The 26,407-nt window shown below is 41.9% G+C and overlaps 1 protein-coding gene and 2 long non-coding RNA genes across 11 annotated transcripts in view; 2 read left to right on the top strand and 1 right to left on the bottom strand.

The window, feature by feature from the left end:
• The window catches only part of nfia (nuclear factor I A), a 123,790-nt gene that overhangs the window by 52,943 nt on the left and 44,440 nt on the right, over nt 1-26,407 (bottom strand). The window lies entirely within an intron of this gene.
• Nucleotides 21,462-22,573, top strand: LOC111947344. The gene is made up of 3 exons (XR_002873161.1): nt 21,462-21,498; nt 21,876-21,934; nt 22,544-22,573. It is a non-coding gene; the product is annotated as an uncharacterized LOC111947344 (long non-coding RNA).
• Nucleotides 23,240-26,038, top strand: LOC110017095. The gene is made up of 3 exons (XR_002873158.1): nt 23,240-23,478; nt 25,492-25,617; nt 25,903-26,038. It is a non-coding gene; the product is annotated as an uncharacterized LOC110017095 (long non-coding RNA).

Below are 26,407 nucleotides of genomic sequence, written 5' to 3'. Positions count from 1 at the left end.
CTCTCTGGAGGTAATCTGCTCCACACGCCTCCTCCGGACATAAGGAGGAAGAAGAGGAGGAGGAAGAGGAGGAGGAGGAGGAGGAGAGGGATCTTTGACAGCCCCACAGACCAACAGTAACAATCCAGCACTCACTGTCTGTGACTCTGAGGCTCCCTGAAGATTTCCAGACAGAAAGTTCAAGTTTGTTTCTGGGAAACAATAAATAGGGAAATGTCACATTTAATGGGGGAATATCTCTTACAACAAGTAGCAATAGTTAAAAGAATCAGTACTTTGGACAGAAGAGCTATCATGGCAGAATACCCAGAATTCTATGCTGCAGGTCAGGAAACAACTTTTTTTTTTCTCCCATTGATTGTATGTGAGAACTGGAGTGACTGAGTGTGACGTCATCCACTGGAAATGACTTGCTTCCGGATCCAACCTAATGAAGTCAATTCTGTCGCCATTTTGGAACCAGAAACTATCAGTAGGCAGTGATTGGTCCGAGTCGTTATTTCTATGACAACCACAGTCGCCAATCAGGAGTGAGCTTGGGGGAAGTCAACACCTCTTCCACTTGAAAGTGAGCTCGGGGGAATCTGTCAATCAAACATTTGATGTGGGGGCCAGTGGGCACCACAGAATTTCATTAAGACACCTGATTGGCCAGTTTATAACCTGAAAAACTTTCGGAAACAACAAAAATATTTTGGAAAAAAATAGGATTAGCAAGAACATGTTTAAAAAAAAAGGTATCAGGGCAAGAATGGTTATTCTGAAAAAAAGAATGACTAAGTAAAAGCTGTTTATTTCTCAATAGAAGTCTATAGATTTTGTCCTCTTGAAGCCAGTAGGTACTTCCTGTTTGAAACCTGAAGGGGAGGAGTCACTCGATCCAGTTTTGATATACAGTCAATGGTTTATCCTTATACCTCTGTCCTCCACAAAAACCTCCCCTTGTGCGTTTCTTGCACAAGTTTGCATTACTGCAACTTACGGCAATACCTGCCCCCCCACCCACACATATAAGCCAATGAACATTACAGCCATGTTCCTGTGCTCTTCATCCAGCTTCCAGCGTTGTCTTCCCCTCACGCTCCGAAAGGCAGCAACGTTTCAAAAAAGCCAAAATCTAAAAACAACCCTCCCCACCTCCCCACCCCCACCCCACACCGCAAACAAACAAAACAGCAATCGTATTGAGGCGCAGAGAAGTGGAACCACATCAAACACACGTCCTAATCCTCGCTGGATGCTGCATGTCCCCTTTCCTATTAATAGACCAAAGAACGACACGGCTCTAATTTATTTATTGTATTAAAAGACCCCCCCCCCCCACCTCTGCAAATGAAGAGGGAATTTGAAAGCAGCTCTTTGTGACCCCACCCACATCCCGATCACACCTCCTCAAGATGATCCACCTCTAAGCACTGAAGCCCCAGCAGCAGCTGACAGACGGTTTCTGTTTGAATCAATGACTGTAATGTATATAACTGGACGAATCGTGGGACGTCATCCATAGAAAATGCCTCGCTTTCCATTCCAACCAAATGAAGTCAAGTCAGTCGCCATTTTTCTGTGATATGGTAAATGGTAAATGGTGTATACTTGTACAGCGCTTTTCTACCTACAAGGCCCAAAGCGGTTTACAGTCACACACACATTCACACACTGGTGGCGGCTACGCTGCCGAACACTGGCGCCACCAGAGTCAAGGTGGGGTTCAGTGTCTTGCCCAAGGACACTTCGACACATGGGTGTGCAAGGCGGGAATCGAACCTGCAATCCTACGATCATCGGACGACCGTCCCACCACGGCTGCCCTCCAACAACCAGACATCCACAGTAAGCTGTGATTGTTCCGTCTACATTTCTATGGCAACCACTCTCTCCAATCAACTGAAAGCGGATTCTGGAGAATCTGTCAGATAGAAATGAATAGAATGACTGATTAACAGCAGTTTATTTGGGATTTTGGCTTCTTGGTACCAGCGGGTATTTCCTATATGGAACGTGAGGGGGGAGGGGTTGTTCAGTCCAGTTCTCATTTCCTGTCAATGGTTTAAACTCTGATCTAAACTCATACAAGAGTTCTCTGCTCAGTTCCTCAATGTTTATGTCTAATTTTCTACTCTAATTTCAATTTTCCAGGTTGCAAAAATATTTTCTGCCTTTTAGAAAATGTTTTTTCCACATTCACAGAGAGCAAAAGAAACAGACAAACTGTTAGGAAGGATTTCCGATTTTTGTTTCCGCACAGAGGAATTTGAACATCTGTGTTTATCATAATTACAGATAAAACAAACACTCTTACCACAACGTGAATGGTAAAGATTACCAACCCTTAATTATATCTAGCAGGAATAAACTTTCTAACTTTCTTCATCAATATCTGAGATCAACGATCTAACTCAAGAAAATATATTTTTTGATAAGAAAAATAAAATCGACTTAATAAAGAAGAGCATTTGAGTAATAGCTGGCTCCTTGTTTGTCCTAGATTAAAACATTTCAAATTAAAAACGTTTTTGAAAAAAAGTCACAATTGCACTCCAAACATAATGTCATTGTGTCTGCTTCTATTGTTTCTGTTCAGGTTTACATTTTAGATTCTGATTCAAGAATAGTTCTATGAGTTTTCCTTATCTGAATAAGTTTAGATGTTTTCTTTGTCTCATTCTATTGAAAAAAGAAGGATGTGAGAAGCAATGATTGCAGGAATCACATCACTCAATGCGATGTCAATAAAACTTTTTTAACAAAAACAAAACTTTTATAGTAAAAACGGATCTGGTGTCTTGAAGGTTTAAAACATCTTATCGAATATATTGAATGTAAGAAGTTAATCAGACTACAAGAGTACTGAAACCATTCAATGAGTGTAAATAAAATCCTAAAATTGGATTTTCTGGATTCTTTTTTCTGATAAAATATGGTTTTCTGTGTGTAAAGGCTCAAAAAAGCAACACAAGTGCAGCAAACCCAGTATAAAGTTAAAAAAGAATCAGTCTGTAACACTCCCCTTCTCACTGAGGCATGCTGGAAATGGAGAGGGAGGAGGAGCAGAAGCAGGGTGATGGTTAGGGGGCTGAATGATGCCGAGCAGGACTTGCTGGCCGCCAGAAAACACACACATACATACACAAATACTAAGGCACACACACACACACAGCTCTGCTAAGGGAGAGGTCAGAGGTCAAAGAGGGTGGGTGGAGCGGAATGGAAACTATTTGATACAGAAATGAATAATGATCACTTTGTGTATGTGTGTAGTTGAGAAGTCCCACTGCAGTACGGTTATGGATCTCATTTCTTTAGCATTAAAAGAAACTGATTTCATATTTTGTCTTTTATCTTACTCTTCTTACTGAAATGTTGTAGTAAAACAGCACAGGCATCATTATGTCCTATAAAGTCCTGCTCTGTGATTGGCTAAACTGAACATGTCTCTTGATGGGAGACTTTTGCCTTCATTGATGATTAAAACTGTTATGATTGAACATGCTTCTCCAATCCATTTGCTTTCTATTAATTGATCAAAAAAAAGCAAAAATATTTCTTCAACTCTGTAAACAAACTAACATTTTCTTTAGTAATCAAATTTTTGTGAGAAAAAAAAATAACAACTTATTTTAAATTATGTAGTAATATCTGAAGGACATACCTGGGTGATTTTTCATGTCTTTTATTCATTTTTTTCTCTCATCTCAGAATGGCACTGAGACAGGTGATTAACATCAGACAGAGTGGCCCATATGCAGCCCCCCCACCGCTGCACATCTGCATTTTAAGGGAGAAGAAAAAGTCCAAAGTAATTACCTGGGACTTTACCAGCAATACAGCTGCCCCACAAACTACCATAAATAATAAAGTGGTAATCATTACAGACGGTCACTCTGTAGAAAAAGTGACCTTATTCGAGGAACTGGCCTCCAAAATGTTTGTGGGAAGATATTATATAATGAAAGGGTATAGGCTCCAGGAACATACCCCCTATCACATTCTCCCCACAAAGCACACAGCCTTCTATTGGACATCTCCTGGATTAGATTCCCCCAATCATTATTTGATCATTTTTCAGCCAAATAAAATTATTGTAGACAAAAGAGGTGAAAATATTCTACATTTTTAAGCTAAACAGAGAGGTGTTTCTACCTAAAAACATATCAGAAACTCCTTTAGAGCATAGATGATTTATGAATCTAATGAAAGAATCTAATGATCCAAACTTGTCCATGAGTTTTCAGTCACACCTGAATCTGTAGCTGTACATGCTGTTTCTACACAACGGCCTATGGGGTTGTCGCCTGACTCTGATGCAGTGAGCTCAGACACACTTGCTCTCATTAAAGCAGAGATCCAGATCTGCTAACGTAGGACAAAAGAGCTCTTCTGGTTTGAAGAGGCTGTGGACGATTCTTCTCTAAAAGTCCAGATGTCTTCAGCACTAATCAATGCAGCTAAATCTGCAGTATACGTGAATGCCACCACACACAGATGTGTGAGTGAGTGTGTGTGTGCGCACAACAGAGATGAGTTGGTTCGTTTTCATTGAGGAATACTCGTTATCATTTTTTGCTTTCACACATTTCTCATTTTCAGGTTCTGTCAGCAGAGTGGAGCCCTGATTCCATCCCATCGGTTAATAAAGCTGCAGAGAAAAAAAAGGCCATTACAGACATTCCTGAATGGACAGGAAGAGGATGCAGATGAAGATGAGGAGGATGAAAAGTTCCCTGGCCTACAGTGACTCCATCCTGCAGTCCAACAGGAAAATCAATGGTAATGGCTTTGCAGTGCGCAGGCTTCACATGGAATTACAGGCAGAAAACAGAGGATTGAAGACGACCACCAACACACACACACATGCACGCTCACCAACAAGAAATGTTATCCACTTAGACTTCCCACAATGCAAAGCTGTTCTCCACCAGGACAAGAAGAAAGCGAGGAGTTAAACAGGTGGAAAAAAAGAAGATTTGGAGTTAAAGAAACATAACAGGGCAGGAGAAAAAGTAAAAAAACAATGGAGCTCATACACATTCATGCACACACACACACACACACTTCCAAGATTATCACCAAGTACTGAAGAACAGCATGTTAGTGTGCTTATGTGTCTGCTAGTCTGTGTGTGAATCTGCATATGTGTGTGAGAGAATGTGTGCGTTTCATAGTTATTCATTGATAATATAAACATTCAGATTTTACTTTTGTAATGGCTTGATGGCTCTGATCATGTGACTTTGGTTTTGACCCGCTGTCTAATGAGCGTGCTTGTCATGATGTCGCTCAGGTGGTCCCGCCTTTTAAGTAGCTTTCTTTGCCCCCCCTCCAAACCCAAACATGCTAACGACCCTCAGAAACACAATAACAAACAGCTGCTTCTTGAATGCATATTTAATGGAGACAGCTGAACAAATTACATATTTATGGCTTATAGGAGCAGGAGGAGGAGGGAGGGGGGCATGAAGCCATAAGGGATGCAGGCAGGTACCAGGGTCCCATCTGGAGCAGCATCTGTACAGCAGGAGGGGCCCCGGGGCCTGGTGGGGCGGGGAGACGCCTGTTAGCACCAGCAGTTCTGCAGACTTCAGACAAAAGTTTTTGCTCTTTTCAGATCAGTCCTCTCCTCCAGCGAACATTTTAGAGTTGAAAAAGAAAAGAAAAAAACTTCATAGAAAAGATTTGGTGAAAAAACAGCACAAGCCATCTGGAGAGGATCAGGGCCAAAAACTGTAAGGAGTCCTTTAGAAAACCCACTGATAAAGACAACTTTAAAGGAAGAAGCAAAATAAAGCGAGGACGGATATCCAACACCTCCGCATTTCTACTTATGCTTTTAGCTCCGCCCCCAAATCAGTCCGAATATGCAGGGACGGTATAATACTCTGCCACAAGATAGCCCCAAGTTCCTTTAAGGTATTCTCCACAACTGTTCTGTTACCGTGGTGATATCTGACAGTGTTTTTCATTGATGACTAGCTTCTCATTGGTGAAAAAAAAAAAAGAATTTTCTTATAACTTCAACACAAATCAAAAGTTGTAGGCAGGAGTGAAAAAATGCTGTAACCATAGAGTGCTCTCAGAAATAAAAATAAATATTGTTTATTTTTATCAGTTTAGAAATGCAAAGTAAGTGAACCAAAGAAAATCTAAATCAATATTTGACGTTTCTACCTTTTCCCCTCAAACTAGCATCGGTTCTTATAGGTTCACTTGAACAAACTCAGGGACTTTGTAGGATTATAGTCAGGCAAATGATCAACCAATCGTACCAAACAGAGGCTGTTGATCATCAATGTGGGACGGCTGTGGTGGAGCAGTCAATCTCTGATTAGAAGGTCACAGGCTTGGCTCCCCCCCTTGCCCACCCATGTGCTTACGTGTCCTTATGCAAGACGCTAATCGCCAGTGTTGTTCCTGGTGGTCTGGTTAACACCTTGCATGGCAGCAGAGTCCCATCAGTGTGTAAATGTGTGTGTCTACAGCTGAAAAGGACTGTGACTGCTAAGCCCTTTGGGCTTTCAAGCAAGATGGAAAGGCACTATAAAAGTATACGCCTTTACCATCAATGTATAGTAACGTGCACACTAGCCTCAGCAATTGGCTTTTGAGTGACTGTTTTCAATGAAAAGTCAATGTAAATGCCTGTAAACCTGTGTTTTCGGCTTCCACATTCAAAGACTGGTGAGTTCACAAGTTCTCGGGTTCTGAGTAAAAAATCTGTCTTTTTTAAAATGTATGCATTTAATTATTTCTGTAATGAGCTTGATAAATCTGTGTGATTTTTTATTGTGTTGTTTACAATTAATGATTGAAATGAACCAAATCAATCAATCAATTCATTGAATTCGCAATGAAGTTAATCCAGTTGACCTTTTGACTGCTTGAATGCTAAACAGCTGAACTCTTTTTTAAAAGGCAACTGGTACTAAATTGATCATGGAGGAGAAATTAATAATTGCGGTTTCAGCCGGAATTATACAACACAAAGTCTTTCATATATGCTAGAGATGTGAAAGAAAAAGCTTCAACTGTAGATGGCAGACATGCACTAGTAAACAGTAAAAAAACTAAAGATGAAGAAGCCCCTCCCTGCCTGCCCCTGCTCATTCGCTGTGAACACCATGTGCCAAAAGTGGATTCATGAAACCGCGTACAGTGCTGGGGTTTCATGATGTTCAAATTCTTTTGGAAGACACGTTGAGCTCAAGACCATTGCAAATCAGAAGATGTCCAGTGGTGCCATCAGATCAAAACTGGTAGAACCCAGTGGGACCAAGGCACACCCAACGATTGTCTCCAGACGTCTGGCTAAAAGTGATCTTCATGGAAGAGATGCAGCCAAAACACCAAACCTCTGACATGGAAACAAGACCATGTATGGAGGAAAACATAAGAACTGAGGTTGAAAAAGTGTCCAAATGAATCAACAATTGAAGTATTTGTCTGTCTAGGCAGTTTAATCATTGAAGGGCTGGAGAACAATGAGTGTCATCAGACAACAGTGAAGCATGGTGGAGGTTTCTTGGACTTTTGGAGCTGCATTTCTGCAAGTTGGAAATTTGGTCAGGACTAATGATGTTTTCCATGCTGAGAAATCCAGGTAGACACTTACCCATAATGCAATATCATCAGGGAGGTGTGTAACTGGCTCTATAGTTGTTATTCAGCAGGACAGAAACCCCAAACATAAAGCCAAAAGCATTAAGAACTGTCTTCAGGGTAAAGAAGTTCTGGATGGGATGACATGGTGACTCTAGAAAGAACTGATGCTGTTTTAAAGGCCAAGGGGGGAGAGACCAAGTATTCAGATTTCTCTTTTGTTCATTCGATGCATTTTCTTGATTGATGAAAATGAATAATTACATTTGTCATTTTTAAAGTTTTATTTTTTGGATTTTTTCGGCACATCACTGTACTCTTTCAGCAAACTGGAACAATGATTTACAGCAAACTGGAGAAAGCATGGCATACAGGCGTGATGCTGCATGACTCAACAGTCCCACCACCACACGTCTATGAAGACTCGCCAAAGACCTTACATCCAAAATTCACATAATTGGACGTTTGTTCTTGTTCTAAATATAAACATCTGATATTCTGTTCAGTGTAGAGGAAAAACAGACCGCACAGTCGATGAAGCACAAAGCTGGATTCTGCATGTACAGATGTGCATGAGTGTGACAAACTGGTGCTGACATGCCTCTGTTCCACACATGTACAGCCAGCTAATGAGAGATTTGTATGATACATTCACAAACTGAATCCAAAAGTAGAAAAATAGGTTTACTACTCTTGCCAACATGACACTAATGATCACACTGAAGGAACAATTGTGATTTTGTCTGTGATCCGCTCCGTGCACAACCCTAACTCTACTGATCAGGGCTCAGTGTTACAGTCACCTGAACACAACTGTGAGGCAAACAAAAATCTGTGCATCCACTTTAAAAAGAGCCAGTCTCAATGGGAACATTTCATATGCATTTTATTGCTTGGTGTTGCAGTGCTGCAACTTTGCTCCAAACTACGCAAACCACTTTCCTCGTCAACATTCGGGCCTCCATTCGGTACCGGCCCATTAAACTCTCTCAGGACTCGGTCTCCTCTGTGTCTTTCAACCTAATTAAGAGTTCAATTAAAGAGCCGGATAGATGAGTGGATAAAAGCTAGTGTCACGAGGGATCATTAAGCCGCAGGGAGCCTTCATTTTACACCAAACTAACCTGGAGAACCCAAATACCTGAGACCAGAACCAGCAGAACATGAGCTCAGAGCTGCAGAAATGCAAGCTCCTTTAGGAACTGAACTCTTGACATTTATACTTGAGTCTCTGTATTCTCACCACGCGTTAATCAACACCAAGGTTGTGTTCCAAATCCATCACTACTCCCCAGCTAGAGCACCACATAGGAAACTAGTATGCATCAATCCTAACTAGATTGGTACATACTGTAGACCAAAATGCATTACGTTTGAATGATTTGCCATTGGAAAAAAAGTATGTACGAGTAATTTTTATAGATCATACATGCTTTTACCATCAGAACACAGTGGATTTAAAATGTTTATACTTATGTTTTTACTATCTGAACACAGTGGATTGATGAAAAGTATTTCAAATGTTTATATTTATTATGTTTTTTACTTTGGCAAAATGGGTTATGGCATATTTGCTGTTTGAAAAAAAGTAGTTAGCACGTCTCTGAATTGCCTTAAAATCCAGGACACTGGATAGTCAACCAAAAGTTCTAACAATCAGCAAATGTACTAACAACCAAAATGTTCGGGCAGAACCTCTGCATGCAGATCCACACAAACAACCATGAAGCAACCAAACCACTGAAGACCTGAAGAGTTAACAAAGCAAACAAAACGTGATAAAACAGAGCTGTACCCTTTATGTAGTGATGGCGAGATGATGTCTCATGAAGTACTGAAGCATTTCATTCATTTGCTTTATTGTGCCATCAAGTGGATAAAAGAAAAAGTATACCAGGTAGAGTCACAATTGAACAATCACGATCTTTGTGTTTCTAATAGAAAGAATAATATTGAACAAATGAATGATTAGATATGTAAATGTTTGTGATATCAATTTAAATTGTGACCAAATGAGCATAGTGTGTATTTTCTTGATACAATGGTTGGGAAGACATGAGAAGGTCATGTCACTGTGCTAGTGTTACTTTATGGCTGTGCTTATGTGACAATCAGGACAGCAAAACAGAGACATTTTCTTCACTTTCATTAAAAACACCAGTTTCTCCTAAATCTCCAAACTCTCATTGACCACAGCTCTCCATCCAATACCCACATACTGAATGGAGCCTGAAGGATTCATATCAACTGTCAAAACGAACGGCAAGTTCTGAAGCACTGCGTGAATCAGTCGTGTGGCTAACCCTGGCAGCAGGGCTTTGGACGTCATCATTTTCAGCTCCTCCCCAACATAAAGCAAGCCTCCATACGCACATCAAGAAAACGCCCCCTCCAATACCTGGCACCCGCCTCCAAGCCTCAATACAGAACATCACCTCCCTTCTTCTTCGTCACACCTCTGAAGCAGAGCTGAGTTCTCTGTCAGCAGTAAGAACTGAAAAAGCTCCTCTGATGAGAGAGAGGAACATTTTCAGTCCAAATGACCTGAAGAACAGAATCCTGTTAGAATGTGAGAACCTCCACAGACATATATTAATAAAAACTTGTTTATGATAAGTCGATTAAAAAAGCACAATTCAATACAAGCCAAAACTCATAAACAATAAGAAGTGTACAGGTGACATAACATAGATAAAACTTTAAAAACAACAACAGAGGAATGACTGTCAGGTTAAATGAAATGAGACTTTAGGTTTAAATGTTGGGGGGCCGACAGTTTGAGGCTAAAAGCTGCTACTCGTTTCTGGATAATTTGTCTTTCCAGATGGGGGGTCCTGCTTCTGGTAGGGCTGAGGTGACTCTGCTGTGTTTTTCCTTCAGGAACATCTGAAAACATGTGGGGGGCGCTGCGGCAGCAGGGGGAGCGCCACTCGTTCAACTCATGACCATAAGTCCAGGCCCTTGAATAAGTCAATGGAATAATCTGCTGCATCATGAGATAAGAGGTAGGATGAGAGCAAAGTGGGCGGGGCTTTTCATTAAGATTCCTGCGGCGGTGGTGACTCAGCCCATCTTGGTAATGGAGAGCCCCGGCCACCCAAAGATGGAGACAGCCATTTTTCAACCCCTCCCCTCGCACACACACATTTTATATATAAATTATCCTGAGCACTTACAAGTGTTTGTGTGTGTGTGAGTTTGAGGAGGGGGGCGGTGCTCACAGAGGAACGCTGCAAGGTCATCTGCAAGTGTGGGGAAGGCCCAGATCCAGAGGAGGAGCATTAATGGGGTGCAGAAAGAGAACAGGAAAGAGAGCTAACATGCACACATGGACGTGCACACGCACAGACTGCACTCGAACGCAGCATTTGTGAGGGAAGATTCACTAAAGTATCATCTGAAAATGTGAGCCATGAATTAAAGAAGCTGTGCACGACTGTAATCAGATTACTCTTTAATCAGCTCTAACACACATGCAGGAACAGCTCACACTTCCTTAGCTAAGAAAGTTTCTTACCACTAAACTCCATGATCTTGCCCTCACAAAGCACGTCAACAAGTTCAGGCGCTTTAACAAACACCAGCTTTACTTCTGAGTTGAATGTGTACGATTTTTTTATTTTACTTTGATCACAGAAGTTAGAAAATTCTTTTTTTACAGATCAGAAAAAAAGTTTGTTCTATAATAAAGGCGAGCCAAACCAAACGTTTTGCTCTCTCTGATGTTGATGGATGTTTGTGATTTTTGCTGACAAGGTGGTGGTGATAGTGGTGGCGGTGGGGAGGTGGGGGGGTGTCACAACATCAGGTTTCCTGTGGTTAAAAAAAGACGACAGCTGAGGTTCATGTTGCTCTTTTCCACGATGTGCAGCAGAAGATGCAGTTCAGGGTTCGACACCCCGCGCGCACAGCTCTGTGCGTGTGTGTTGGGACGCTTTGAGAACAGGATCGGGTCAACCGCTCACGCCCCACCTACGCTCGGTGGGGGGGCTGGGGGGTAAATATTCTCTAAGGATCAGGCGCCAGGTAGGGACACAAACAGCAGCTCCTCGGGGAGGGGTGGAGCTCTAAGCATCAGAGGTCGTGGTAAGGACAGGGGGGGGGGGGGGTCGGGTCAGATCAGGTGACTGAGCAGTAGACAGCAAACTAATTGTCAGTGGCACTGAGAGTCCCAGCAGACGTTAAAGAAGCTTTAGCGGATCGCTGAGTTCTGATAAAACCTGCCTGAAGCCTCACCTGACTGCAGGTGGGCTGACCTGACAGTCCAGGTGGAGCCTGCCCCCCCCCCACACACTAGTTTTCACAGAAGTAGAGGCAGGTTTAGACGCCTGGTTCTGTAGGAACAGAAATATGCTTTGCCGCGCTTCACTTGATGATTGAGGTTTCCGTTCTCTGCTGCTGCTCCTGCAGGGAGCAGAGGCGGGGAGTCAAGCGCCTCCACTGCTCCGCTGCAGCTCGGAGCGCTCGGGTCAATAGTTTTAAATCAGACGGGATTGTTGGATTACTCGTGGATTTCCTTTCTAATCACCCCCCACCTCCTCCAAGCCGTGTTTCCTTTGCAGGCTGACGCCAGGAAAGCCGCTCGCACTCCAACAGATGTGCTGATGTCAGCAGGAGTTAGCTGCAGGAGCAGCACAGATCCAAACGGGACCCCAAAACCTCCACCAGGTTCTGTGTGGATGGAGCCGTTTCCCATCCAGACGCCTCACCATAGCAACGGCTTAACACAAACACAGACTCATCAGTCTGCAAAAAGATTATATGAGTTTAAAAAACTCCTGTCACATATTTTATAGGATCACAGAAATATTTGACTGATAAAAATCTCAGCAGCTCCAGCAAAAACCTGCCCTAAATGTTTTGGGAAAACGGAGTTGAAGCTTAAGTGATTCTAACTCGTCTTAGAGAGCAGCCAGGGGGGAATGCTGCGAACCCCAATACTTCCTCCTATAGCAAGGGTAACAGCATGGTTTATTTGATTCCAAAAATAAAGCTTTTTAGTTTAGTTTGCTCGTGTCTAGTTGAAAAGGAGAATCTATCACAAATCGGAATCAGAGCATCTGTAATTGATTTACATTTGAGAATATTTGCGTTTCTGAGAAACCTACCGTTCAATCCGACTCTGCAGGGATTACAAACTCCACAGAGACGAAGGTGGTGGGGGTGGTGGTGATGGTGGTGGTGGTGGTGGGGGGGGGGGGGGGGGTCACCTGAGGCTGTTCTGGGACAACGCTAAATCAGTCAGCAGGTTAATCCAGAGCAGCTTTCTGCTCTTAGTCTGATACTTTTTCCTTTGCAGGATTAGACAAGAAACCCCAGCTGTCTCTGACGCCCCCCCCCCACACACACACACATACTAGACAGCGCTCTCCAGGGCAGACGCTCCGTAAGGACCGCTACTGCAGCAAGTGTTCAGGAATCAAACGGGAGCAGCCAGGTTTCCCGGGAGCTGACCGTGTTCACCTGCTGCAAAACAAACATTTTCTGTCAACTATGAAACGCCCAGGGAAAGCAAAGTGGAACACGCTGCGCCACAGCACCACCCGTATTCTGAAGACTCTGAAATGTTCTGGTCCAAACACAGATTAGGAAAGAACATAGAATCTTATGTCATCACATCTCCCCAGAAAGCAGAATGGTTTTACACCAGGATGGAAAAAACAGCTGACAGTAAAACGAGCTAAAAAGAGTCTGAATGCTTCTCAGTGTTTGAAGCTCTTCTAACAAACATTTACATTTTTTCAAGTCATCGATCAGATATGTTGATAGGAGGGCAAGTCTTATTTTGAAGGAGCTACAGATTGCAGCGTCAGTATTAATCGGCAGAAGTGAGACCTCGCAGTTCCACAGGCAGTTTGGGACACGCTGCTTCTCCCTGTGGGCCCTGCAGGACTCTATCCCCACGTGCACGCGCCCCACACATGCACGCGCAGAGCTGTTAGCTCCATTTGCCGTGCATCCTGGCAGAGCCTCATCGGCGCTTTAATATCTATCTTAAGAGTTGACAATCTTTTGGGGCAATTAAAGCAATCGATAAAGTCCTGGGAGAGAGGGGAGAGCAGCCTCTTATCCACAGTAATAGCTCTCACTAAATAATGAATACAAGCCAGACCACACACACGCGCACACACACACACGCACACACATACACCTTTGAATCAGACACTGCAGGTTTCTCACCCTGTGCTCAAAAAGATAAACTGAACTCTTTCTTGTGCCGCACCAAACAAGTGGGGATTTATCAAGCAGCTGTTCTTGAACGCAGAACACTGCAGGGCTGAAAGTGACCCCCCCTGCCCCCTCCTCCCAAACACACATGCAGAGGTCACATTTACTCATCACACAGACAGCAAACGGTCAGCCATGGGCCTGCAGGACTTTCAGCAGGGGAAGAAAGCTTTTTTTTTAGTTTTTTTTTTAGATTTCCACCTACAGACTGCTGTGAACTGCATATTTATACATTACAAATTCATTAAGAAAGAACATGAAGTTCATCTCACATCTGGAACACAAACACAGCAGTCACTGGGGGTTGATGCTGGACTTCCCTGACCTGTGTAGTTCAAACGTCAAAGATAAGGGCTGAAGTTGGGTCGTCCATATTGCCTGGAGTTCTAATGAAGGTGTGGCCTTAAGGCCTGTTCACACCGGGACGAATTTCGCCGGCGATTTTCGCCGACGTTTAACGCCTCGTGACTAAACAAAGGGCACCAATGAGAGTGTGCACACCGACGCGAAAAAACGCCACGCGACAAAGCGTCAAAAAAAAAAAAAACGCCTCGGGTTCGTTTTTTTTTTTCGACGCGTCGCGTCGAAATCTATTCGACCAATGAGAACGGCGCTTTTGCACACGTGTCTGGAGCTTCTGAAGTTACAGTAAAACACAACTTGGGGGCGCTCAAACACAAAACTGCCTTGCTGAGCAAACATACCAGCGAAGAAGATAGACGCCAAGTAGCGTCAACACTGCCGCAAAGAAATAATGACGGACATTCTTAAATATCCCCTTACCAAGTACCAGTTGGAGCTACTGATGCTTGAAATATTCATGTTTTCTTTGTATTATTCTGACAAGCGCGTAAATATTTGCTATCTTCTTCTGAGTGAAAAGCGACTTTAAGAAGCGTAAAGTTGCGCAGCGCCACCTTGTGTACAGGAGTATTTCTGTTTACATTAAGCGCCATCTAATGTCAGGGAATGAAATTGCATGTTCGCTCGGCTCACCGTCAGCGAAAATCGCCTGGGTGTGAACACAAAAAACGTGGCGAAAAACGCTGGCGAATAACGCCTGGCGAATATTCGTCCCGGTGTGTACGGGCCTTTAAGGTGTGCGACCGTGTCCCCTGTCCCACACATCAGCTAATGTGAAAGTCACACAAAGGTGACTTTATTTCAAAGTACAAAATGCAAAGTAGCATGTAATTTGACAATCACACATGTGACACAAGTGCTGTATTTCTATTGCAAAAATAACCACACAGAAATCTGCTTACCAGGATCATAAACCTAAAGCAATACTAGGTCTAGATCAGTTTCGAGTTGTTGTATTTCAGTTTTTAAAACTATTGGCCCCTATTTGGCGCCATACATAACCTGAATCTGCCTCTGATTCCTATTTGCAGTCATGAAAGCAGTGGAGCGCCCTCTAGCAGGTCTATGTAACATTAGCAGCAAGCCTATTGTACACAAGGTCAAGAGTGTTCACTTTTACAAGAATGGAGATGTCTGTTCCTTTCCTGCTAAAGTCTGGGGAAATTAATGTGTGTGTTAATAGTGTGCACATGTGCGTGATTATTAGTGTGTGCATGTAAAGTATGTGTGCAGGTGTGTGCATGTGATTGTGTGCACATGTGTTCATGCATTTGTGAGCTTTGTCAGCATGGGACTGTTGGGAGTGAAGATGTGTGTATGTTCACAAGAGCTGCATGTGGCTCATTAACCCGCTGACCCCCCACCCTGTAAGAAGGCAGTGAGTGTTGGAGCCTCTGTCGCTAACAAATGACAGCTCAGAGATCAGCTGGGGGTGAACACGCACACACAAGGGCACACAAACACGCACACACAGGTGCACACGAGGCCCAGAGCGTGACCGTCACCCGTTTGAACTCTAACCTCTGAGCAGATTTAGGTCAAACACAACGATCAGCTAATCTGATCCAAAGCTGTGGATGGGAAAACCCAAACCAGTGACAGGTTCAGCGTCACCTGAGAGAACACCTGCAGGGACACGCCCACCTACACTACAAAAGATGCTAATATTAGTCTAATATTAGTTTGTTTGTCCGATGGACTCACAAGTGCTTGTGTGTCACCAGAAAAGATAAACGTGAACGGTTTCTACATTTTTGCACCTGAAATGACAAAAGAACAGTTTGAGGTTTCTCCTCTGCCTTCAAGGATGATGATCTGTCTTCATTGGGGGGGGGGGTTGTTGGGTGGAGATGCTGTTAGCAATGTAGTCTTTTTGCTCGTGTGTGTGTGTGTGTGGGGGGGGGGGGGGGGCAGATCTCCAGTGATCTCCACATCGTGTGACGTTCAGGGCCTGTGGCAAAGACTTATCCCACACCCAGCATCCCACACCCACACAGGCCTCCATCTTTCTCCCCTCTGACCCCACCCCCACCTCTCCCTCCCCCTCACTCCTCCCCAGAGGAGATCTGCTGCCTCAGAGTGAAGGAATGAGAGAGAGGGGGGGGGGGCTGACAGTTGCACAGACAGACAGATATGAACCAGAAGTGCAGACCTTCATTTCCACATCAATCCTAACAAAGACAGGATTATGTGCTGAAACTCCCTCTTCTTCCTCTTGTCCTACCAGTGAGACGACAGGATTTGTCTTTAGACAGGGTGACTAGGTTCTGGTCAGACGTTTGGTCCGAAACGAGGAAAAATAGAGAAGCTGAGAAGAGCAGAACTCTAAGAGGAAGAGTGCTGGTAGAACAACCTTAAGACTCTGAGAGAACCATCAAGTTCACAACGTTTCAAAAACTGCGCCTGTCTACGTTCTTTGTCCATCTCCATGGTAACAAGACTCCACTTTAAAGAGACCTACAGAGTTCGTACCAATCCGAGCTGAATCACTACTGGAACTACAGCCCGACAAGTGATCATGATCATGTTTACAAAGGTCGGCACTTCAGTGTTTTGAAAAGGACGCCAACCACAGATTTGAGTCTCTGATTGGTCAAAGTTCAGCGTGTGTTCAGTAAATGCTCATAGAGCCCAAGAACAGATTTAAAAACTTGCGTAGCGACACAAACGTGTGGGTTTTGAACGTGGAAGCCTGAAACGTGGGTTTACCAGTGTTTACATCGATTTTTCATTGCACTCTGTGTTGCATTTCCAGTACAGAATGTGTTCTGTTTGTCAAATTTTAATGACTCTTTAATTGCAAAGAGATCTTTCTATTCATTCTAAGGTTTGAAGCTTGAGAGTTCAAAGAAGAGTAAAGTCTGAAAAAGTTATTAACTGTCTGAAAACAAGTGTATAAAAATGATAGTGAGGGGTTTTACAGACTCATATCAAAAATTATAATTGTAAAAAACAAAAGGTTGACTACGTTGTGAATGTCAGTCATCCTCAGCCCAAGCACAGTTTGCTTAAGCATGTCAGAGCACAGAATGAAGTGATCACAGCATTCAAATCGGCTGCAACCTGGCTTCAAACATGCTGGAGGACGTATTACTTTGGGTGAATGAAGCTGATGGGAGGACGATGAGGATTCTTCCTTTTCTTCTCCTGAGAAAGACATCATATTTTATTATTAAGGCCTGTTCACACCGGGACGAATTTCGCCGGCGATTTTCGCCGACGTTTAACGCTTCGTGACTAAACAAAGGGCACCAATGTGAGTGTACTCACCGACGCGAAAAAACGCCACGCGTCAAAGCGTCAAAAAAAAAAAACACCTCGGGTTCGTTCGACCAATGAGAATGGCGCTTTTGCACACGTGTCTGGAGCTTCTGAAGTTACAGTAAAACACAACTTGGGGGTGCTCAAACATCAAACTGCCTTTCTGAGCACACATACCAGCGAAGAAGATAGACGCCAAGTAGCGTCTACACTGCCGCGAAGAAATAATGACGGACATTCTAAAATATCCCCGAACCAAACACCAGTTGGAGCAACTAGTGCTTGAAATATTCATGTTTTCTTTGTATGATTCTGACAAGCGCGTAAATACTTGCTCTCTTCTTCTGAGTGAAAAGCGACTTTAAGAAGCGTAAAGTTGCGCAGCGCCACCTTGTGTAGAGGAGTATTTCTGTTTACATTAAGCGCCATCTAATGTCAGGGAAGGAAATTGCATGTTCGCTCGGCTCATCGTCAGCGAAAATCGCCTGGGTGTGAACACAAAAAACGTGGCGAATAACGCCTGGCGAATATTCGTCCCGGTTTGTACGGGCCTTTAAACTGGAAAAAAAGCACTTTCACTCTTTTATAGCACCATTATTTTTATCTGAACGTCTAGACTATTTGTTAAAAACAGTTTAAGGTGGGAAGATGAGCTTACTTTCTCGAAAGGTCAAACTTATTGTCATGAACCAGAACTGCATGCCAGACCTGGAGTCTGTAAGTTTTGATTTAACAGTGGATCCAAAAAGTTCAGATGTGTTTAGGGTTGGGCGATGTCCCCTAATTTGGCCGTTGACGATGTTTGCTGTCAACCATCGGGATGGACGATGACATCGTCGGGGGGGGGGTATTTTTACATTTTTCGTTCTTATATAACTGCTATTCGTTATTTTGCTTTTTTCCTTTTATTTCCCAACTAATGGTTAATCCGCGATGATCCAGTATAAACTGAGGGAAGTGACTTTTACAGAAAAAGTAACAAGCAAAATAGAAAAGAAGTAGTCCGCTCCCGCACTTAACTAGCGAACTGGACCGGCGGAGGGCGGATTTACACTTTATGTTTGATGGGAAGGGGGGGGGGGTACATGAGGCTCGTGTGGGAGATTTAAGACTGCGATCCGTCCCGCAGCTCTAGGGGTACGAGCTATCAAACTCAGAACCGGGTCTAAACGTGTGTCTGAGCACAGTTCGGATCGTCAGCAGACACACAGCGGTTTGAGCTTCAAAGCAGAAATGTCGCTCAGTCCTTAGAAAACATTCAATCAATCACGTGGATTTGTGTTTCCAGTCGTGTCCCGACTAAATAAAGGCTGATGTTATTCACAGGATGCAGCGCCACCCAAAGCTAATATTGTTAGCCCTTGTTAGCATACTGCTAATCCTGGCTACGTTCAGAAAAAGCACTGACCACACGGATTAAAATTCAAATGATGAGCGAACAGGTGTTTCATAATAACCGTAACATTATTAAAAGCACGTTTAGAAGGTCATCTTGTATTTTACCGAGCTGACATGTCAATGCATATAGCCGCTCGGCGCTGTTATCGTTTTGTATTGAATTGTTACCTTCAATAAAGTTTGGAAAAAAAGCCGCTCGGCGGAAGTTGTATCCTCTTCCGGTTTTCAAACTGCGCATGTGCGAATACTGCGCGTGTGCGAATGATTTATTCCGACCGAAATTGTGACCTTAGTGAACGTTTTTATATTCTGAAAACATTTTTCTGGGCCCATGTACACGGTTGGATTCTAATCCGACCATTGATCCCATCAGGATATTTTGTACATGTAACCGCGGCTTATGGTGTCGACGCGCAACGTGGCGGGGGCGTGGCATCACGATGGTGGTCTCTCCATCGGGATGTCAGTCACCCATCACGATGGACGATGATATCGTCCATCGGCACAACCCTAGATGTGTTTGTGTTTTTCTTGTTTGTTGCCATGAAGTTCTTAGAACGTTGCGTTTTCTGAGTGACACTGAAAGCATCTCCATTCATCAGTGACAACGTACTGAAAGTGAGTCTAGTGTAAACGGCAGGAAAAAAGGGGATTTCAGGTTTCAGGTTCGTTTTCTGTCTCAGCTGGAAAACCAAGCCACTGAAGAAACAGGAGGGGGGGTCCACTTAATCCTGGCAGGGGGCAGTCAGAGCCAAGCAGGGAAAAATGGCATTTCATTAGGACTCCTCTGACTGCCGCGGGGCCTTTGTCTCCGTAATCCTCACAATCAAAGGTGCTCCGGGGGCTACAGCTTCTTTATTGAGAAATCAAATTCCTCGACACCCCTTTCAAGCTTACTGCATATAAAAGCCCCAAACAAGAGCTGAGGCTCTCCGAGGGCAATAGAGGGAGGTATTTACTCGAGAAGCACTTCAACAAGCAGCGGACAGAATTCTATGACACCAAGTCTTTCATCCATCGGAATAGAGCTGTGAGAGAAAAAGTCTGGAGTGAGATTCAAGAAATTTGTACCATTTGACACCAAGCCTCTTCCGGTTGTAGGTGGTGGACATGCAGTAGTAAATAGTAGAAAAAAAGAGAAAAAGTCCCTCCCTGCTTGTGCAGTGTGAACACCACGGGCTAAATTTAGCTTCAGACTTTCCTTCTAAAGCTGCGATCCCACAAACAGTCTGATCCAGGAGATATCCATCATAGTTATGCTTAGTTTTTCTCTGTTTCCCTGCAGTCTCTGAGAGCTAAACATCCTCCTGATCAGCTTCCATCACTTCCTTTGACCTGGGCCTTTAAATGCTTTTAAAATGCGACTGAAGGATTTAGAAACTGCTTCATTTATTCAATTCAATTTAATTCTGCTTTAATTATACAGCCCAATATTACAACAGCAGTCGTTTCAATGGGCTTTCTAATAAATATAAAATCACAATGAACATGAAGTCATATAATTCGATAGGTAATGGCTAAACTAAACACACTAAGCTAAACTGGGTATCCCTGCCCTTAGACCCCCCTCCTTCTCTTAATGTGCAAGTGTTTTTCATAAGAACAGAAATTTTAATGCAATCTAATTTTACTGTTATCCGTTTTTGTGTGCTGTTGTTTTGAAGTGCTGACCTTTTGGCCAGGATTCTCCTGAAAAGAGGCTTTTGATCTCAATGGAACCTTCCTGGTTAAATAAAAAGTTAAAAATGAAGATGTGCAGCTGGACTTCAATCCGGCTACACTGTCAGAAAAAAGGGTACGGTTGGGGTACGTTTGTGAACACTTAGGGTACAGATGGTGAATTTGTACCCTAAGTGAGTCATAATTACACCTTAAGGTACTCATATGTACCATTTAAGGATAAAAAAGGTACAAATATGTTTCCAACCATCAGAGGGCCCATATTTGGACCCTTTATTCCACAAACAAAGGTACAATCACTTGTGTGACAAAAGTAGTAATTCAAAGTGTATGAAACGTCACCCAAAATCATTTAATACGTTGTTGGTTATTTGGAAAAGATGCACAAAATAACCAAATATATTTAAGAGACCACACATCTTTTATGACTAGTTCTGAACAGTACACAAGCACATTATATTTTATTGATTGTTCAGAGCATCAAAACAATAACTTTTAAACATGTATTAGTGTGAGCCTGTTTTTTTTTTTTACTTATATAAGAGCTGTTTTAAGTTTTGCCTTTAATTTAGAGCAAAAGCACAATGTAGACAAAATTATCTGATGTTTTGACCTTATATGGTGTACTTTAACTTGGCCTAAGTTCAATTTAAATTTCTAGTCTTTGAGCTGTTAATTTAAGTTTTTTTTTTTTCTAATCATACATTCTCATAAAAAAGTAAATTTCTCTGTTACTACGTTACATTAAGTGTACATATTAGTACTTTTTAGCTTTTGTACCTACACAGGAAAAATGAGAGAGTACTTTTTTCGGAGTTACCATCAGTAATTTTTATTTAAGTAGGTGTAAAAACGTAGAGGAAATATGTTGGAGTAAACCAGCGAGACCACGCCCACTCTACTTTCTTAAGTTTCGTTTCTTCCGCCATTTTGTTATCCCGCAGCGGCCGGAGGAAGATAGAGGCTGTGACTGAGGTAAGTCTGCTAATTGCTCAAAAATAAGTTGGAAACTTGTTTTAAGCGGGTTCGGTTATTTTATCTGTAAGGAATAACTTTTGTGTAGTGGAATGCTGCTATTCCACCGTGTATGTGCCTGTGAGGAGATTGCAAACTACGAGCAGGAGTGCTAACGGTTAGCCTCAGCCGTTTGAAGTTCAGCTAAATGCAGCCATTAAATAAATTAAGCTGTTGTTTTTATTGGTGTTGTACCGCGTTCCGTTAAATACATTGAAATATATACATTTTTTTCACTAGATAATTCTGTCGCCGTTTTACCGATGTACGCTGGCGTTGATGCACCGGTTGTTGTTGCCCCCCCCCCTTTTTTTTTTCTTTCTGTCTGTCTTTCTTAGTAAGGAAGCCAGCTACTTTTGAAACGACCAGCTCCATAATTCCTACTGATATTTATCAGGTACGTCGAATTCAATGCGTTAATCATTTTAATCTGTAATGTGTAGGAGTCCAATAACGTTTTATTTTTATTTATTTTTTTTACACCGCAGTATGGCAGTCCTTCCCATATGTCAGCCTGCCTTAGCTGCTGTGCGCGGGCAGCCACCATTTCTCGAATGCAAGACAGTGACAGACTGTTTAGGTTGTCATGATCGCTCATTGTTGGTCAAGCGAAGTTTACACTGTGTATTGTTGATTTTGATCATTCTCCTGCAGAGATTATTTTTTTTAAATGGAGGTCCGTGATTCCAGATACTCGTCACGATTTCCCATACCAAAAACTCATCTATAAACCAGGGAAAAATATTTTTTTTAAATGAACTTCCAAGAAATAAATCTGTAGGCCCTTAGAAGCCAGTGCATTGTCGTCAGTGTTTTTTTTTTTAGCAGTTCTGCAAATTCTGCAACATTGCTGTGGCAGCTAGTGTAAACTATATTTGCCATTACTATTTTAAAATGTATTAATTTATTTGGAACAGGGCTTAGATCTGAATAAATGCTGTGTTGGTACCTTTTGGTGTTGTAATGTTTTTTCTTTTTTTGTAATATATTATTTTTTTCCCACCAGGAAAGATGCAAGCTGTGCGTGAACATGTCGAACGCCAAAAAAAAAAAAAAATGTTTTGAAGTTCAGCTGACCTTTAAATCCTTTTGGGAATGTGGTGAGTGGAAACATCACAATTTCCAGCATTTTTCTTTACAGGAATCAGTCAACTTTGTGGATAAACTGTCAGCTGTGATGCAAACAGATTTTTTAATTGCTTTTTAATTTAAAGATAATTTCTGTGCTGTATTCTAAACATAATTTTGCTGTGTTCACAGCTGCCAAAAAGTTCAACATCCCAACCTTGGACTTGAAAGTGTTTGATGACTCAAAGACAGAAGTTGATGAGCAGGTTTTTTATCTCCTGTTGAAAAACCCCAACCTTGGTGTGTTGGAAAGTTGTCTGGCTGAAGATACAAATCCAGAAGGTGAAGTTTTTCTTTTAAATTGTAATTTATCTATTTTGTTTTGAATGGTTTTGGGTAAATTCCCCTTTGATGCCTGAATTTATTTCCAAGGGAAATAATCTGTTTTTGCTTTCAAGTACATGCTAAATTAAGAAAATTTTTGAGCTGAAGAGTTTTGATTGTATATTTGCATCAATAGGAGTCTGAGGGTTAATGATTTATTTGACAGGATAGTGTGGGGAACAAAACACGGGCAAATAAGTGAGTTTTTTATCCTATTGCTGTCTTAGACAAGATAATAAATCTGCTAAACTGTTAAGTCGGTCAGTATTTAAAAATCTTTGTTTTTCCTTTTTTTGTTTTTGCTATCATACTAATTTAAATATTACAGTAACTGAAAGCTTTAATACTTTGACAGATCAGCCGAGGTGTCCTGCAAAGAGCTGCAATACCAGTTCAAGTGGAGATACTGAAGTGGACTCAGATGACACCATAATATTACAACACAGTCCTACAACAAGACGAAGAGTTGAAGACACCTCTCTTGCCAAAGTAAGTAAATAATCTTTTCACAAAGTCATTTCAAGCATTCAAAGTCAGGCTGTCTTTCCAATTCAGTTTAGCTGTCAGACAGTGCAGTAAGGCAGATCATCCAAACTAGTTTAAAGTTTTCTAGGGAAACAGCAGATTGCACCGAGTAAGTCACAACACATTGAATACATTCTGGAATGCTGTCCTCATCATACAAACATATAATTCTTCTGTATTTCCTTCAACAAAGCTCTGCATAATTAACAAGATATTGACTAAACGGGCGACAGTGGCTCAGGTGGTTGAGCGCGTCGTCCAACGACCGAAGGGTTGGCGGTTCGATCCCCGCTCCCACCAGCCAAAAAATGTTGTTGTGTCCTTGGGCAAGACACTTCACCCTCCTTGCCTCCAGTGCGGCTCCACTGGTGTGTGAATGTGCATGAATGTTCCCGGTGATGGTCAGAGGGGCCGTAGCCACGCCTCTGTCAGTCTGCCCCAGGGCAGCTGTGGCTACAACCATAGCTTACCGTCACCAAGTATGAATGAGGAGTGAATGAATAATGGACACACTGTAAGCGCTTTGAGTGTCTTGAAAAGCGCAGATAAATCCAAACCATTATTATTATTATACAAAGACAGACATTGATTATGCAGTTTTTGAAGGGGAAAAATGTTTTCTGGGACATGGTTTCTGCAGTTCAACTGGAATTCACCTTCAAGTTCTTGACAGGACTGTTTTGCAGAGTTAACCGGCCTTAATTTCCCATCATGCCATTGTTTACGCTCCCGTTACCTTACAGTCCCTCACAACCCCCAAGCAACAGAATTGGTGTGCAATATTGGAGCTATCCAGCCTTATAGATGTGAGCTAGATGCCAACTCAGACAAGGAGAATGAAGGCAAGCGGAGCAGGGAGCTTGTGGCCTGCCAAATGTAGCTTGTACGTAACAACTACAAGCTTTCTCAAATTACATCTTTTCATCTGCTCCTGATTCATTCCAATTTGAGAAAATAAATATTCAGAAACACAGTTTTATTCTTAAATCTTATAACAATATGTCCTCATAAAAATGCTACATTTTAAAAAATAACTTTCATTGGAGTGGGTCCCCCATTTTTAACATGTCGCAGTATTTTTCTCATGATGGGCACGTTTAAAAGAACACGTTTAAAACTGCACATCTGAGTATTCACTCAAATTGGGATGAATCAGGAAAAGACAAAATAAATGCAGTTTGAGGAAGGTCTCTATTGTGACGCACCACATGAAATGAAGTGGGTCTGAGTCCCTCTGCTCTGCTCTATTCTGATGCGTCCACTTGCAAACGGATCCATTAACATCTTCATCATACTTTTCTGAGCTTGATCTAAACTATGGCCAGAAAGCTTCAATATTGCTCACCATTTTGGTTTCACCACTAATGTTAGTTTTAGGTTGGAAGGACTGTAAGCTAGAGGGAGAGGGCGTAAACAAAGGGATGATCGGACATCAGCAGAGGGTAACTACTGTGTCAATATTGTTGATTCCCAGAGTCAGAACTAAACAAGGGGAATCAGCGTTTCAATATTCTGCAGCTAAAATCTGGAACAGCCTCCCTGAAGGCGTAAGACAGGCCTCTTCTGTGTTCATGTTCAAATCTAGACTTAAAACATTTCTGTTTAGCCGTGTATATGACTGAAAGGTCCTATCTGCACCTTTCTTTCCTTCCTTTCTTTTTAAATCTTTTTTTTTTTTTTCCTTTTCTTTTAAAGTAAATTTTATGTTGATTATTTCTATGATTTATTGTGATTTTAATGCATTTTTCTGTTTTGTGAAGCACCTTGAATTACTTTGTGTACGAATTGTGCTATACAAATAAACTTGCCTTGCCTTGCCTCAATAGCCCCGCCTACAACTCGGAAGTTAATTTCTGATCAACTCCAAACCACTCTGCACAAACTGTCTTTAAACATCATCTCAAAGTGCTTTAACCCCAAAGTGCTTGCAGTTGTATTTTTTATTATTAATATGGACTTTTAAATTTGATCCAATAGGTGGTTGCTGTCATTGGAGAGGATGCATCATCCGTTGAAGGTCATGTGAATGTCCTGCATATCCAGTACAGCAAGGTGCGAGAGGATATACCAAAGAAGTACCCTTTCTTGAAGACAACCTCAGGGGTCAGTGACATTTTAAATCAGTTCTCAGCTAAAAATAAATTTTGAATGTTAATATAAGCTGAGACATCTGCTAAAATGACCATTAACAGCTTTAACTCAATTGTAAAAACAATGTAATTTTCTAAACCCATATATAAATAGTCATTCAAGCCAAGTAATATTTATACAATGAGATCACTAAAGGGAAATGGCAATGAAAGAGGCAACAAAGAATATTAGAATGTTTTATGTCTTTTGTTTGTTTTAAAGTGAATGATTAATTTTCTAATTTTTTTCAATTTTCAGTTGTTTGATGATGTTGACCGAATGCATCCATCACCTGTGAGTTTAAGACAGCGCTTCAAGGACGGCGTTTACCAGTATTGTGCCAAAGGTGCTTGAGCTTGTTCAAAGAAAAGCTCCATTAGCCAAAGTCTCCAAAGAAGCAAGAGAAGAGATGCTTGCAGAGGATCTACTAGGTATTGACATAAACGTAATCCTTGTTAATCTTTAGTGTGTTTTATAGTTCTTCTTTTTAGAATTCGTATCAATATTATCTTATCACATTTATGCATTTTATTTAAATTATTAATTTAAACTTGGTTATAAGTTTACTTTTTTATTTATTTTTAGAAAATGTAGAATGCAGTAGAAAGATGTACTTAAAATGAGGTCTAGTGCTTCTTTTGTTAATGTCACAAGTTTTATTTCATGGTTTAAAAATGGTAACTGAAGTGCTATGTGCTGTTTACAATTGATCAAATGTTAAGGTTATAGTTACAATGAATGCAATGTGAACTGAAGGAAAAAT

The sequence above is a fragment of the Oryzias latipes genome, chromosome 4, assembly GCF_002234675.1.
Source record: "Oryzias latipes chromosome 4, ASM223467v1".
NCBI classification, from domain to species: Eukaryota; Metazoa; Chordata; class Actinopteri; order Beloniformes; family Adrianichthyidae; genus Oryzias; species Oryzias latipes.
The sequence above is the reverse complement of the archived record's forward strand: the minus strand, read 5'-3'. Positions and strand labels throughout refer to the sequence as shown.